The following is a 14,415-nucleotide window of genomic DNA, read 5'->3' on the forward strand; positions in this document are numbered from 1 at the left end:
CAAGACAAATCCTCCACAGACCAAGACGCGTGTTCACGATAGCCTGCAATTACAACTGATGTTGTCTGTAAATGTTTGAAGAGAACCGGCCCCATGAAATTTTGATTTGAGTTGGATTCCGAGCCAGCCCTTGCGAACGTCTGTGGGCTCGATGCTGTATTTCACATTGTTCAGATAGCACGCGCTCTTAGTCGTTGAGAACGTTATACGGTTCCTCCGGAAAAGTCAGCTCTCCTGCCACGAGTGTGAATCAAAACCAGCAAAAAGGACACCGTTGGGTCTCCGGTTGGACTAGCGTGGGCCTCACGCATGGAGGACGTATTGGGATAAAACGGCGCGCAGAAATCCACCGGTGAGGTTGGCCGCTGTCACCTCCACTCCCACTGTGCGCTCGGCGCAGTGCACGTTGAATTTGACTGCACAGCATTCCAGGTAATTGTGTGCGTGTACGGCAAAAACTGCCCCGTGTGAGGTTCGAACTCACGGCCTTCAGATTATGAGACTGACGCGCTGCCTACTGCGCCAACGAGGCCTGAAAGGTGGCTGGTCCACATGAGCAGAATCCAGACGCGGACTAATTGTTCTCGGAATTATTCGTGCATCTCATTTGTGCAAAGAGCAGAACTATGAGGTGTAAGGCTGTGACCAAGTAGAGCCATTGCATTGTATGGTGCAGATGATTTTCGACTGGTGGTAGAGTTAACAATCTGTAGCACTGTTAAAAGCAAGCCCAAAGTCCAGCAGACATTGCTGAATGAAACGGGACGCGAACAAAAAGCGCACAGCCCAAGCTATGTGGGTACGCGTAACTTTTCCGAAGCTTCAAGCCAAGCCTCAAATCCACCGCTTGTTGCAGCAGGCCAGCTATGCGGGGTACGGAACAAGTCAACCTTAGCAGATTCCTACGCAAAGAGTACAGTGTCAGCCAGAACTAAGATGCATTGGCCGGGAATCGAACCGGGCCTCCGCGTGGCAGGCGAGAATTCTACCACTGAACCACCAATGCAGCCACTTTGATCTTTTCCGCCACTGCGACGGCGACGCCTCACTAAATGGGGCGGTACCCTGTGGCAGAAATGCTCGCCGGACCACAGAGAAGCTTGGGAAACCCTCCTACATGCAGTCGTTTCCTACCACTGAAGAGGGGCGCTAACCTCTGACACGACTGCTTGCTGCATGCTTGAGCAATCCGCTGAAGGGAGCGGGACCCTCTGACAGAACTGCCTGCTAGATGGACCAACAAGCCGGAGAAACCCTCCTGCTCACACGGTTGAGAAATCAGAGGGCGTCGGGGGCTTACTGTGGGTCCGTGTGTCTAAACCGTTTGTGTAAAATTTGACCAAATCAACACAGACACCCACGTCGTGTTGCAAGTGACCAGCTGTGCACAGGTGACAAATGGCCAAGGGTTTGAACTTTCCATCTCAAACCAAACTTTTCAATTCGTGGCACCTCCACATCCTGACTGAGCGTAACACCTCCAAAAAGTGCTAGCAAGAATGAGCAGCATGGCACGTGTTTTTGGTGCATTACTGTCTCTTTAATGGTACTGTACCTGTATTTGTATTTTGGTTAATGGTCCTGGAACAAATCCCAGGTACTGCATTCCAGAGCCTATGCCCCACACACATTGTGCTGTCAATGGCTGAAAAGCAGGCAAGAAGTCACACCGGCCAGGTGCTGTCAGCCAGGTGACGAGGTGGTATGCGTCATGGGCACCGTAACGTGGTTGTTGTTTTGAAGCTGAAAAAAAGGCGCAGGAAAACATCTCTCTCTGCCAGTTTGTGCCAGTGGCCAACCTGTGGAAAGCTGCAAAGACAAATCCTCCACAGACCAAAGACGCGTGTTCACGATAGCCTGCAATTACAACTGATGTTGTCTGTAAATGTTTGAAGAGAACCGGCCCCATGAATTTTGATTTGAGTTGGATTCCGAGCCAGCCCTTGCGAACGTCTTGGGGCTCGATGCTGTATTTCACATTGTTCAGATAGCACGCGCTCTTAGTCGTTGAGAACGTTATACGGTTCCTCCGGAAAAGTCAGCTCTCCTGCCACGAGTGTGAATCAAAACCAGCAAAAGGACACCGTTGGGTCTCCGGTTGGACTAGCGTGGGCCTCACGCATGGAGGACGTATTGGGATAAAACGGCGCGCAGAAATCCACCGGTGAGGTTGGCCGCTGTCACCTCCACTCCCACTGTGCGCTCGGCGCAGTGCACGTTGAATTTGACTGCACAGCATTCCAGGTAATTGTGTGCGTGTACGGCAAAAACTGCCCCGTGTGAGGTTCGAACTCACGGCCTTCAGATTATGAGACTGACGCGCTGCCTACTGCGCCAACGAGGCCTGAAAGGTGGCTGCTCCACATGAGCAGAATCCAGACGCGGACTAATTGTTCTCGGAATTATTCGTGCATCTCATTTGTGCAAAGAGCAGAACTATGAGGTGTAAGGCTGTGACCAAGTAGAGCCATTGCATTGTATGGTGCAGATGATTTTCGACTGGTGGTAGAGTTAACAATCTGTAGCACTGTTAAAGCAAGCCCAAAGTCCAGCAGACATTGCTGAATGAAACGGGACGCGGACAAAAAGCGCACAGCCCAAGCTATGTGGGTACGCGTAACTTTTCCGAAGCTTCAAGCCAAGCCTCAAATCCACCGCTTGTTGCAGCAGGCCAGCTATGCGGGGGTACGGAACAAGTCAACCTTAGCAGATTCCTACGCAAAGAGTACAGTGTCAGCCAGAACTAAGATGCATTGGCCGGGAATCGAACCCAGGCCTCCCGCGTGGCAGGCGAGAATTCTACCACTGAACCACCAATGCAGCCACTTTGATCTTTTCCGCCACTGCGACGGCGACGCCTCACTAAATGGGGCGGTACCCTGTGGCAGAAATGCTCGCCGGACCACAGGGAAGCTTGGGAAACCCTCCTACATGCAGTCGTTTCCTACCACTGAAGAGGGGCGCTAACCTCTGACACGACTGCTTGCTGCATGCTTGAGCAATCCGCTGAAGGGAGCGGGACCCTCTGACAGAACTGCCTGCTAGATGGACCAACAAGCCGGAGAAACCCTCCTGCTCACACGGTTGAGAAATCAGAGGGCGTCGGGGGCTTACTGTGGGTCCGTGTGTCTAACCGTTTGTGTAAAATTTGCCCAAATCAACACAGACACCCACGTCGTGTTGCAAGTGACCAGCTGTGCACAGGTGACAAATGGCCAAGGGTTTGAACTTTCCATCTCAAACCAAACTTTTCAATTCGTGGCACCTCCACATCCTGACTGAGCGTAACACCTCCAAAATGCTAGCAAGAATGAGCAGCATGGCACGTGTTTTTGGTGCATTACTGTCTCTTTAATGGTACTGTACCTGTATTTGTATTTTGGTTAATGGTCCTGGAACAAATCCCAGGTACTGCATTCCAGAGCCTATGCCCCACACACATTGTGCTGTCAATGGCTGAAAAGCAGGCAAGAAGTCACACCGGCCAGGTGCTGTCAGCCAGGTGACGAGGTGGTATGCGTCATGGGCACCGTAACGTGGTTGTTGTTTTGAAGCTGAAAAAAGGCGCAGGAAAACATCTCTCTCTGCCAGTTTGTGCCAGTGGCCAACCTGTGGAAAGCTGCAAAGACAAATCCTCCACAGACCAAAGACGCGTGTTCACGATAGCCTGCAATTACAACTGATGTTGTCTGTAAATGTTTGAAGAGAACCGGCCCCATGAAATTTTGATTTGAGTTGGATTCCGAGCCAGCCCTTGCGAACGTCTTGGGGCTCGATGCTGTATTTCACATTGTTCAGATAGCACGCGCTCTTAGTCGTTGAGAACGTTATACGGTTCCTCCGGAAAAGTCAGCTCTCCTGCCACGAGTGTGAATCAAAACCAGCAAAAAGGACACCGTTGGGTCTCCGGTTGGACTAGCGTGGGCCTCACGCATGGAGGACGTATTGGGATAAAACGGCGCGCAGAAATCCACCGGTGAGGTTGGCCGCTGTCACCTCCACTCCCACTGTGCGCTCGGCGCAGTGCACGTTGAATTTGACTGCACAGCATTCCAGGTAATTGTGTGCGTGTACGGCAAAAAACTGCCCGTGTGAGGTTCGAACTCACGGCCTTCAGATTATGAGACTGACGCGCTGCCTACTGCGCCAACGAGGCCTGAAAGGTGGCTGCTCCACATGAGCAGAATCCAGACGCGGACTAATTGTTCTCGGAATTATTCGTGCATCTCATTTGTGCAAAGAGCAGAACTATGAGGTGTAAGGCTGTGACCAAGTAGAGCCATTGCATTGTATGGTGCAGATGATTTTCGACTGGTGGTAGAGTTAACAATCTGTAGCACTGTTAAAGCAAGCCCAAAGTCCAGCAGACATTGCTGAATGAAACGGGACGCGGACAAAAAGCGCACAGCCCAAGCTATGTGGTACGCGTAACTTTTCCGAAGCTTCAAGCCAAGCCTCAAATCCACCGCTTGTTGCAGCAGGCCAGCTATGCGGGGGTACGGAACAAGTCAACCTTAGCAGATTCCTACGCAAAGAGTACAGTGTCAGCCAGAACTAAGATGCATTGGCCGGGAATCGAACCCGGGCCTCCCGCGTGGCAGGCGAGAATTCTACCACTGAACCACCAATGCAGCCACTTTGATCTTTTCCGCCACTGCGACGGCGACGCCCTCACTAAATGGGGCGGTACCCTGTGGCAGAAATGCTCGCCGGACCACAGGGAAGCTTGGGAAAACCCTCCTACATGCAGTCGTTTCCTACCACTGAAGAGGGGCGCTAACCTCTGACACGACTGCTTGCTGCATGCTTGAGCAATCCGCTGAAGGGAGCGGGACCCTCTGACAGAACTGCCTGCTAGATGGACCAACAAGCCGGAGAAAGACCCTCCTGCTCACACGGTTGAGAAATCAGAGGGCGTCGGGGGCTTACTGTGGGTCCGTGTGTCTAACCGTTTGTGTTAAATTTGCCCAAATCAACACAGACACCCACGTCGTGTTGCAAGTGACCAGCTGTGCACAGGTGACAAATGGCCAAGGGTTTGAACTTTCCATCTCAAACCAAACTTTTCAATTCGTGGCACCTCCACATCCTGACTGAGCGTAACACCTCCAAAAATTGCTAGCAGAATGAGCAGCATGGCACGTGTTTTTGGTGCATTACTGTCTCTGTAATGGTACTGTACCTGTATTTGTATTTTGGTTAATGGTCCTGGAACAAATCCCAGGTACTGCATTCCAGAGCCTATGCCCCACACACATTGTGCTGTCAATGGCTGAAAAGCAGGCAAGAAGTCACACCGGCCAGGTGCTGTCAGCCAGGTGACGAGGTGGTATGCGTCATGGGCACCGTAACGTGGTTGTTGTTTTGAAGCTGAAAAAAGGCGCAGGAAAACATCTCTCTCTGCCAGTTTGTGCCAGTGGCCAACCTGTGGAAAGCTGCAAAGACAAATCCTCCACAGACCAAAGACGCGTGTTCACGATAGCCTGCAATTACAACTGATGTTGTCTGTAAATGTTTGAAGAGAACCGGCCCCATGAAATTTTGATTTGAGTTGGATTCCGAGCCAGCCCTTGCGAACGTCTTGGGGCTCGATGCTGTATTTCACATTGTTCAGATAGCACGCGCTCTTAGTCGTTGAGAACGTTATACGGTTCCTCCGGAAAAGTCAGCTCTCCTGCCACGAGTGTGAATCAAAACCAGCAAAAAGGACACCGTTGGGTCTCCGGTTGGACTAGCGTGGGCCTCACGCATGGAGGACGTATTGGGATAAAACGGCGCGCAGAAATCCACCGGTGAGGTTGGCCGCTGTCACCTCCACTCCCACTGTGCGCTCGGCGCAGTGCACGTTGAATTTGACTGCACAGCATTCCAGGTAATTGTGTGCGTGTACGGCAAAAACTGCCCCGTGTGAGGTTCGAACTCACGGCCTTCAGATTATGAGACTGACGCGCTGCCTACTGCGCCAACGAGGCCTGAAAGGTGGCTGCTCCACATGAGCAGAATCCAGACGCGGACTAATTGTTCTCGGAATTATTCGTGCATCTCATTTGTGCAAAGAGCAGAACTATGAGGTGTAAGGCTGTGACCAAGTAGAGCCATTGCATTGTATGGTGCAGATGATTTTCGACTGGTGGTAGAGTTAACAATCTGTAGCACTGTTAAAGCAAGCCCAAAGTCCAGCAGACATTGCTGAATGAAACGGGACGCGGACAAAAAGCGCACAGCCCAAGCTATGTGGGTACGCGTAACTTTTCCGAAGCTTCAAGCCAAGCCTCAAATCCACCGCTTGTTGCAGCAGGCCAGCTATGCGGGGGTACGGAACAAGTCAACCTTAGCAGATTCCTACGCAAAGAGTACAGTGTCCAGCCAGAACTAAGATGCATTGGCCGGGAATCGAACCCGGGCCCCCCCGCGTGGCAGGCGAGAATTCTACCACTGAACCACCAATGCAGCCACTTTGATCTTTTCCGCCACTGCGACGGCGACGCCTCACTAAATGGGGCGGTACCCTGTGGCAGAAATGCTCGCCGGACCACAGGGAAGCTTGGGAAACCCTCCTACATGCAGTCGTTTCCTACCACTGAAGAGGGGCGCTAACCTCTGACACGACTGCTTGCTGCATGCTTGAGCAATCCGCTGAAGGGAGCGGGACCCTCTGACAGAACTGCCTGCTAGATGGACCAACAAGCCGGAGAAACCCTCCTGCTCACACGGTTGAGAAATCAGAGGGCGTCGGGGGCTTACTGTGGGTCCGTGTGTCTAACCGTTTGTGTAAAATTTGACCAAATCAACACAGACACCCACGTCGTGTTGCAAGTGACCAGCTGTGCACAGGTGACAAATGGCCAAGGGTTTGAACTTTCCATCTCAAACCAAACTTTTCAATTCGTGGCACCTCCACATCCTGACTGAGCGTAACAAGAATGAGCAGCATGGCACGTGTTTTTGGTGCATTACTGTCTCTTTAATGGTACTGTACCTGTATTTGTATTTTGGTTAATGGTCCTGGAACAAATCCCAGGTACTGCATTCCAGAGCCTATGCCCCACACACATTGTGCTGTCAATGGCTGAAAGCAGGCAAGAAGTCACACCGGCCAGGTGCTGTCAGCCAGGTGACGAGGTGGTATGCGTCATGGGCACCGTAACGTGGTTGTTGTTTTGAAGCTGAAAAAAGGCGCAGGAAAACATCTCTCTCTGCCAGTTTGTGCCAGTGGCCAACCTGTGGAAAGCTGCAAAGACAAATCCTCCACAGACCAAAGACGCGTGTTCACGATAGCCTGCAATTACAACTGATGTTGTCTGTAAATGTTTGAAGAGAACCGGCCCCATGAAATTTTGATTTGAGTTGGATTCCGAGCCAGCCCTTGCGAACGTCTTGGGGCTCGATGCTGTATTTCACATTGTTCAGATAGCACGCGCTATTAGTCGTTGAGAACGTTATACGGTTCCTCCGGAAAAGTCAGCTCTCCTGCCACGAGTGTGAATCAAAACCAGCAAAAAGGACACCGTTGGGTCTCCGGTTGGACTAGCGTGGGCCTCACGCATGGAGGACGTATTGGGATAAAACGGCACGCAGAAATCCACCGGTGAGGTTGGCCGCTGTCACCTCCACTCCCACTGTGCGCTCGGCGCAGTGCACGTTGAATTTGACTGCACAGCATTCCAGGTAATTGTGTGCGTGTACGGCAAAAACTGCCCCGTGTGAGGTTCGAACTCACGGCCTTCAGATTATGAGACTGACGCGCTGCCTACTGCGCCAACGAGGCCTGAAAGGTGGCTGGTCCACATGAGCAGAATCCAGACGCGGACTAATTGTTCTCGGAATTATTCGTGCATCTCATTTGTGCAAAGAGCAGAACTATGAGGTGTAAGGCTGTGACCAAGTAGAGCCATTGCATTGTATGGTGCAGATGATTTTCGACTGGTGGTAGAGTTAACAATCTGTAGCACTGTTAAAAGCAAGCCCAAAGTCCAGCAGACATTGCTGAATGAAACGGGACGCGAACAAAAAGCGCACAGCCCAAGCTATGTGGGTACGCGTAACTTTTCCGAAGCTTCAAGCCAAGCCTCAAATCCACCGCTTGTTGCAGCAGGCCAGCTATGCGGGGGTACGGAACAAGTCAACCTTAGCAGATTCCTACGCAAAGAGTACAGTGTCAGCCAGAACTAAGATGCATTGGCCGGGAATCGAACCCGGGCCTCCCGCGTGGCAGGCAAGAATTCTACCACTGAACCACCAATGCAGCCACTTTGATCTTTTCCGCCACTGCGACGGCGCGTGCTATCTGAACAATGTGAAATACAGCATCGAGCCCCAAGACGTTCGCAAGGGCTGGCTCGGATCCAACTCAAATCAAAATTTCATGGGGCCGGTTCTCTTCAAACATTTACAGACAACATCAGTTTGTAATTGCAGGCTATCGTGAACACGCGTCTTTGGTCTGTGGAGGATTTGTCTTTGCAGCTTTCCACAGGTTGGCCACTGGCACAAACTGGCAGAGAGAGATGTTTTCCTGCGCCTTTTTTCAGCTTCAAAACAACAACCACGTTACGGTGCCCATGACGCATACCACCTCGTCACCTGGCTGACAGCACCTGGCCGGTGTGACTTCTTGCCTGCTTTTCAGCCATTGACAGCACAATGTGTGTGGGGCATAGGCTCTGGAATGCAGTACCTGGGATTTGTTCCAGGACCATTAACCAAAATACAAATACAGGTACAGTACCATTAAAGAGACAGTAATGCACCAAAAACACGTGCCATGCTGCTCATTCTTGCTAGCAATTTTTGGAGGTGTTACGCTCAGTCAGGATGTGGAGGTGCCACGAATTGAAAAGTTTGGTTTGAGATGGAAAGTTCAAACCCTTGGCCATTTGTCACCTGTGCACAGCTGGTCACTTGCAACACGACGTGGGTGTCTGTGTTGATTTGGGCAAATTTTACACAAACGGTTAGACACACGGACCCACAGTAAGCCCCCGACGCCCTCTGATTTCTCAACCGTGTGAGCAGGAGGGTTTCTCCGGCTTGTTGGTCCATCTAGCAGGCAGTTCTGTCAGAGGGTCCCGCTCCCTTCAGCGGATTGCTCAAGCATGCAGCAAGCAGTCGTGTCAGAGGTTAGCGCCCCTCTTCAGTGGTAGGAAACGACTGCATGTAGGAGGGTTTCCCAAGCTTCCCTGTGGTCCGGCGAGCATTTCTGCCACAGGGTACCGCCCCATTTAGTGAGGCGTCGCCGTCGCAGTGGCGGAAAAGATCAAAGTGGCTGCATTGGTGGTTCAGTGGTAGAATTCTCGCCTGCCACGCGGGAGGCCCGGGTTCGATTCCCGGCCAATGCATCTTAGTTCTGGCTGACACTGTACTCTTTGCGTAGGAATCTGCTAAGGTTGACTTGTTCCGTACCCCCGCATAGCTGGCCTGCTGCAACAAGCGGTGGATTTGAGGCTTGGCTTGAAGCTTCGGAAAAGTTACGCGTACCCACATAGCTTGGGCTGTGCGCTTTTTGTCCGCGTCCCGTTTCATTCAGCAATGTCTGCTGGACTTTGGGCTTGCTTTAACAGTGCTACAGATTGTTAACTCTACCACCAGTCGAAAATCATCTGCACCATACAATGCAATGGCTCTACTTGGTCACAGCCTTACACCTCATAGTTCTGCTCTTTGCACAAATGAGATGCACGAATAATTCCGAGAACAATTAGTCCGCGTCTGGATTCTGCTCATGTGGAGCAGCCACCTTTCAGGCCTCGTTGGCGCAGTAGGCAGCGCGTCAGTCTCATAATCTGAAGGCCGTGAGTTCGAACCTCACACGGGGCAGTTTTTGCCGTACACGCACACAATTACCTGGAATGCTGTGCAGTCAAATTCAACGTGCACTGCGCCGAGCGCACAGTGGGAGTGGAGGTGACAGCGGCCAACCTCACCGGTGGATTTCTGCGCGCCGTTTTATCCCAATACGTCCTCCATGCGTGAGGCCCACGCTAGTCCAACCGGAGACCCAACGGTGTCCTTTTTGCTGGTTTTGATTCACACTCGTGGCAGGAGAGCTGACTTTTCCGGAGGAACCGTATAACGTTCTCAACGACTAAGAGCGCGTGCTATCTGAACAATGTGAAATACAGCATCGAGCCCCAAGACGTTCGCAAGGGCTGGCTCGGAATCCAACTCAAATCAAAATTTCATGGGGCCGGTTCTCTTCAAACATTTACAGACAACATCAGTTGTAATTGCAGGCTATCGTGAACACGCGTCTTTGGTCTGTGGAGGATTTGTCTTTGCAGCTTTCCACAGGTTGGCCACTGGCACAAACTGGCAGAGAGAGATGTTTTCCTGCGCCTTTTTTCAGCTTCAAAACAACAACCACGTTACGGTGCCCATGACGCATACCACCTCGTCACCTGGCTGACAGCACCTGGCCGGTGTGACTTCTTGCCTGCTTTTCAGCCATTGACAGCACAATGTGTGTGGGGCATAGGCTCTGGAATGCAGTACCTGGGATTTGTTCCAGGACCATTAACCAAAATACAAATACAGGTACAGTACCATTAAAGAGACAGTAATGCACCAAAAACACGTGCCATGCTGCTCATTCTTGCTAGCAATTTTTGGAGGTGTTACGCTCAGTCAGGATGTGGAGGTGCCACGAATTGAAAAGTTTGGTTTGAGATGGAAAGTTCAAACCCTTGGCCATTTGTCACCTGTGCACAGCTGGTCACTTGCAACACGACGTGGGTGTCTGTGTTGATTTGGGCAAATTTTACACAAACGGTTAGACACACGGACCCACAGTAAGCCCCCGACGCCCTCTGATTTCTCAACCGTGTGAGCAGGAGGGTTTCTCCGGCTTGTTGGTCCATCTAGCAGGCAGTTCTGTCAGAGGGTCCCGCTCCCTTCAGCGGATTGCTCAAGCATGCAGCAAGCAGTCGTGTCAGAGGTTAGCGCCCCTCTTCAGTGGTAGGAAACGACTGCATGTAGGAGGGTTTCCCAAGCTTCCCTGTGGTCCGGCGAGCATTTCTGCCACAGGGTACCGCCCCATTTAGTGAGGCGTCGCCGTCGCAGTGGCGGAAAAGATCAAAGTGGCTGCATTGGTGGTTCAGTGGTAGAATTCTCGCCTGCCACGCGGGAGGCCCGGGTTCGATTCCCGGCCAATGCATCTTAGTTCTGGCTGACACTGTACTCTTTGCGTAGGAATCTGCTAAGGTTGACTTGTTCCGTACCCCCGCATAGCTGGCCTGCTGCAACAAGCGGTGGATTTGAGGCTTGGCTTGAAGCTTCGGAAAAGTTACGCGTACCCACATAGCTTGGGCTGTGCGCTTTTTGTCCGCGTCCCGTTTCATTCAGCAATGTCTGCTGGACTTTGGGCTTGCTTTAACAGTGCTACAGATTGTTAACTCTACCACCAGTCGAAAATCATCTGCACCATACAATGCAATGGCTCTACTTGGTCACAGCCTTACACCTCATAGTTCTGCTCTTTGCACAAATGAGATGCACGAATAATTCCGAGAACAATTAGTCCGCGTCTGGATTCTGCTCATGTGGAGCAGCCACCTTTCAGGCCTCGTTGGCGCAGTAGGCAGCGCGTCAGTCTCATAATCTGAAGGCCGTGAGTTCGAACCTCACACGGGGCAGTTTTTGCCGTACACGCACACAATTACCTGGAATGCTGTGCAGTCAAATTCAACGTGCACTGCGCCGAGCGCACAGTGGGAGTGGAGGTGACAGCGGCCAACCTCACCGGTGGATTTCTGCGCGCCGTTTTATCCCAATACGTCCTCCATGCGTGAGGCCCACGCTAGTCCAACCGGAGACCCAACGGTGTCCTTTTTGCTGGTTTTGATTCACACTCGTGGCAGGAGAGCTGACTTTTCCGGAGGAACCGTATAACGTTCTCAACGACTAAGAGCGCGTGCTATCTGAACAATGTGAAATACAGCATCGAGCCCCAAGACGTTCGCAAGGGCTGGCTCGGAATCCAACTCAAATCAAAATTTCATGGGGCCGGTTCTCTTCAAACATTTACAGACAACATCAGTTGTAATTGCAGGCTATCGTGAACACGCGTCTTTGGTCTGTGGAGGATTTGTCTTTGCAGCTTTCCACAGGTTGGCCACTGGCACAAACTGGCAGAGAGAGATGTTTTCCTGCGCCTTTTTTCAGCTTCAAAACAACAACCACGTTACGGTGCCCATGACGCATACCACCTCGTCACCTGGCTGACAGCACCTGGCCGGTGTGACTTCTTGCCTGCTTTTCAGCCATTGACAGCACAATGTGTGTGGGGCATAGGCTCTGGAATGCAGTACCTGGGATTTGTTCCAGGACCATTAACCAAAATACAAATACAGGTACAGTACCATTAAAGAGACAGTAATGCACCAAAAACACGTGCCATGCTGCTCATTCTTGCTAGCAATTTTTGGAGGTGTTACGCTCAGTCAGGATGTGGAGGTGCCACGAATTGAAAAGTTTGGTTTGAGATGGAAAGTTCAAACCCTTGGCCATTTGTCACCTGTGCACAGCTGGTCACTTGCAACACGACGTGGGTGTCTGTGTTGATTTGGGCAAATTTTACACAAACGGTTAGACACACGGACCCACAGTAAGCCCCCGACGCCCTCTGATTTCTCAACCGTGTGAGCAGGAGGGTTTCTCCGGCTTGTTGGTCCATCTAGCAGGCAGTTCTGTCAGAGGGTCCCGCTCCCTTCAGCGGATTGCTCAAGCATGCAGCAAGCAGTCGTGTCAGAGGTTAGCGCCCCTCTTCAGTGGTAGGAAACGACTGCATGTAGGAGGGTTTCCCAAGCTTCCCTGTGGTCCGGCGAGCATTTCTGCCACAGGGTACCGCCCCATTTAGTGAGGCGTCGCCGTCGCAGTGGCGGAAAAGATCAAAGTGGCTGCATTGGTGGTTCAGTGGTAGAATTCTCGCCTGCCACGCGGGAGGCCCGGGTTCGATTCCCGGCCAATGCATCTTAGTTCTGGCTGACACTGTACTCTTTGCGTAGGAATCTGCTAAGGTTGACTTGTTCCGTACCCCCGCATAGCTGGCCTGCTGCAACAAGCGGTGGATTTGAGGCTTGGCTTGAAGCTTCGGAAAAGTTACGCGTACCCACATAGCTTGGGCTGTGCGCTTTTTGTCCGCGTCCCGTTTCATTCAGCAATGTCTGCTGGACTTTGGGCTTGCTTTAACAGTGCTACAGATTGTTAACTCTACCACCAGTCGAAAATCATCTGCACCATACAATGCAATGGCTCTACTTGGTCACAGCCTTACACCTCATAGTTCTGCTCTTTGCACAAATGAGATGCACGAATAATTCCGAGAACAATTAGTCCGCGTCTGGATTCTGCTCATGTGGAGCAGCCACCTTTCAGGCCTCGTTGGCGCAGTAGGCAGCGCGTCAGTCTCATAATCTGAAGGCCGTGAGTTCGAACCTCACACGGGGCAGTTTTTGCCGTACACGCACACAATTACCTGGAATGCTGTGCAGTCAAATTCAACGTGCACTGCGCCGAGCGCACAGTGGGAGTGGAGGTGACAGCGGCCAACCTCACCGGTGGATTTCTGCGCGCCGTTTTATCCCAATACGTCCTCCATGCGTGAGGCCCACGCTAGTCCAACCGGAGACCCAACGGTGTCCTTTTTGCTGGTTTTGATTCACACTCGTGGCAGGAGAGCTGACTTTTCCGGAGGAACCGTATAACGTTCTCAACGACTAAGAGCGCGTGCTATCTGAACAATGTGAAATACAGCATCGAGCCCCAAGACGTTCGCAAGGGCTGGCTCGGAATCCAACTCAAATCAAAATTTCATGGGGCCGGTTCTCTTCAAACATTTACAGACAACATCAGTTGTAATTGCAGGCTATCGTGAACACGCGTCTTTGGTCTGTGGAGGATTTGTCTTTGCAGCTTTCCACAGGTTGGCCACTGGCACAAACTGGCAGAGAGAGATGTTTTCCTGCGCCTTTTTTCAGCTTCAAAACAACAACCACGTTACGGTGCCCATGACGCATACCACCTCGTCACCTGGCTGACAGCACCTGGCCGGTGTGACTTCTTGCCTGCTTTTCAGCCATTGACAGCACAATGTGTGTGGGGCATAGGCTCTGGAATGCAGTACCTGGGATTTGTTCCAGGACCATTAACCAAAATACAAATACAGGTACAGTACCATTAAAGAGACAGTAATGCACCAAAAACACGTGCCATGCTGCTCATTCTTGCTAGCAATTTTTGGAGGTGTTACGCTCAGTCAGGATGTGGAGGTGCCACGAATTGAAAAGTTTGGTTTGAGATGGAAAGTTCAAACCCTTGGCCATTTGTCACCTGTGCACAGCTGGTCACTTGCAACACGACGTGGGTGTCTGTGTTGATTTGGGCAAATTTTACACAAACGGTTAGACACACGGACCCACA

General features: G+C 51.6%; 16 non-coding genes across 16 annotated transcripts; 6 read left to right on the forward strand and 10 right to left on the reverse strand.

Moving 5' to 3' along the window:
- Positions 1 to 459: 459 nt before the first annotated feature.
- On the reverse strand, positions 460 to 532 carry trnam-cau. The gene has a single exon. It is a non-coding gene; the product is annotated as a tRNA-Met (tRNA).
- A 405-nt stretch (positions 533 to 937) lies between these two features.
- Positions 938 to 1,006, reverse strand: trnag-gcc. The gene has a single exon. It is a non-coding gene; the product is annotated as a tRNA-Gly (tRNA).
- A 1,265-nt stretch (positions 1,007 to 2,271) lies between these two features.
- On the reverse strand, positions 2,272 to 2,344 carry trnam-cau. The gene has a single exon. It is a non-coding gene; the product is annotated as a tRNA-Met (tRNA).
- Positions 2,345 to 2,749: 405 nt separating this feature from the next.
- trnag-gcc lies at positions 2,750 to 2,820 on the reverse strand. The gene has a single exon. It is a non-coding gene; the product is annotated as a tRNA-Gly (tRNA).
- A 1,264-nt stretch (positions 2,821 to 4,084) lies between these two features.
- Positions 4,085 to 4,156, reverse strand: trnam-cau. The gene has a single exon. It is a non-coding gene; the product is annotated as a tRNA-Met (tRNA).
- Positions 4,157 to 4,560: 404 nt separating this feature from the next.
- On the reverse strand, positions 4,561 to 4,631 carry trnag-gcc. Its single transcript has one exon. It is a non-coding gene; the product is annotated as a tRNA-Gly (tRNA).
- Positions 4,632 to 5,899: 1,268 nt separating this feature from the next.
- trnam-cau lies at positions 5,900 to 5,972 on the reverse strand. Its single transcript has one exon. It is a non-coding gene; the product is annotated as a tRNA-Met (tRNA).
- Positions 5,973 to 6,378: 406 nt separating this feature from the next.
- trnag-gcc lies at positions 6,379 to 6,450 on the reverse strand. Its single transcript has one exon. It is a non-coding gene; the product is annotated as a tRNA-Gly (tRNA).
- A 1,245-nt stretch (positions 6,451 to 7,695) lies between these two features.
- trnam-cau lies at positions 7,696 to 7,768 on the reverse strand. The gene has a single exon. It is a non-coding gene; the product is annotated as a tRNA-Met (tRNA).
- Positions 7,769 to 8,174: 406 nt separating this feature from the next.
- Positions 8,175 to 8,245, reverse strand: trnag-gcc. Its single transcript has one exon. It is a non-coding gene; the product is annotated as a tRNA-Gly (tRNA).
- A 1,022-nt stretch (positions 8,246 to 9,267) lies between these two features.
- Positions 9,268 to 9,338, forward strand: trnag-gcc. The gene has a single exon. It is a non-coding gene; the product is annotated as a tRNA-Gly (tRNA).
- Positions 9,339 to 9,743: 405 nt separating this feature from the next.
- Positions 9,744 to 9,816, forward strand: trnam-cau. Its single transcript has one exon. It is a non-coding gene; the product is annotated as a tRNA-Met (tRNA).
- A 1,265-nt stretch (positions 9,817 to 11,081) lies between these two features.
- trnag-gcc lies at positions 11,082 to 11,152 on the forward strand. Its single transcript has one exon. It is a non-coding gene; the product is annotated as a tRNA-Gly (tRNA).
- Positions 11,153 to 11,557: 405 nt separating this feature from the next.
- trnam-cau lies at positions 11,558 to 11,630 on the forward strand. Its single transcript has one exon. It is a non-coding gene; the product is annotated as a tRNA-Met (tRNA).
- A 1,265-nt stretch (positions 11,631 to 12,895) lies between these two features.
- Positions 12,896 to 12,966, forward strand: trnag-gcc. Its single transcript has one exon. It is a non-coding gene; the product is annotated as a tRNA-Gly (tRNA).
- Positions 12,967 to 13,371: 405 nt separating this feature from the next.
- On the forward strand, positions 13,372 to 13,444 carry trnam-cau. Its single transcript has one exon. It is a non-coding gene; the product is annotated as a tRNA-Met (tRNA).
- Positions 13,445 to 14,415: the final 971 nt, after the last annotated feature.

The sequence above is a fragment of the Anabas testudineus genome, chromosome 6 (genome assembly GCF_900324465.2).
Source record: "Anabas testudineus chromosome 6, fAnaTes1.2, whole genome shotgun sequence".
In the NCBI taxonomy this organism is placed as follows: Eukaryota; Metazoa; Chordata; class Actinopteri; order Anabantiformes; family Anabantidae; genus Anabas; species Anabas testudineus.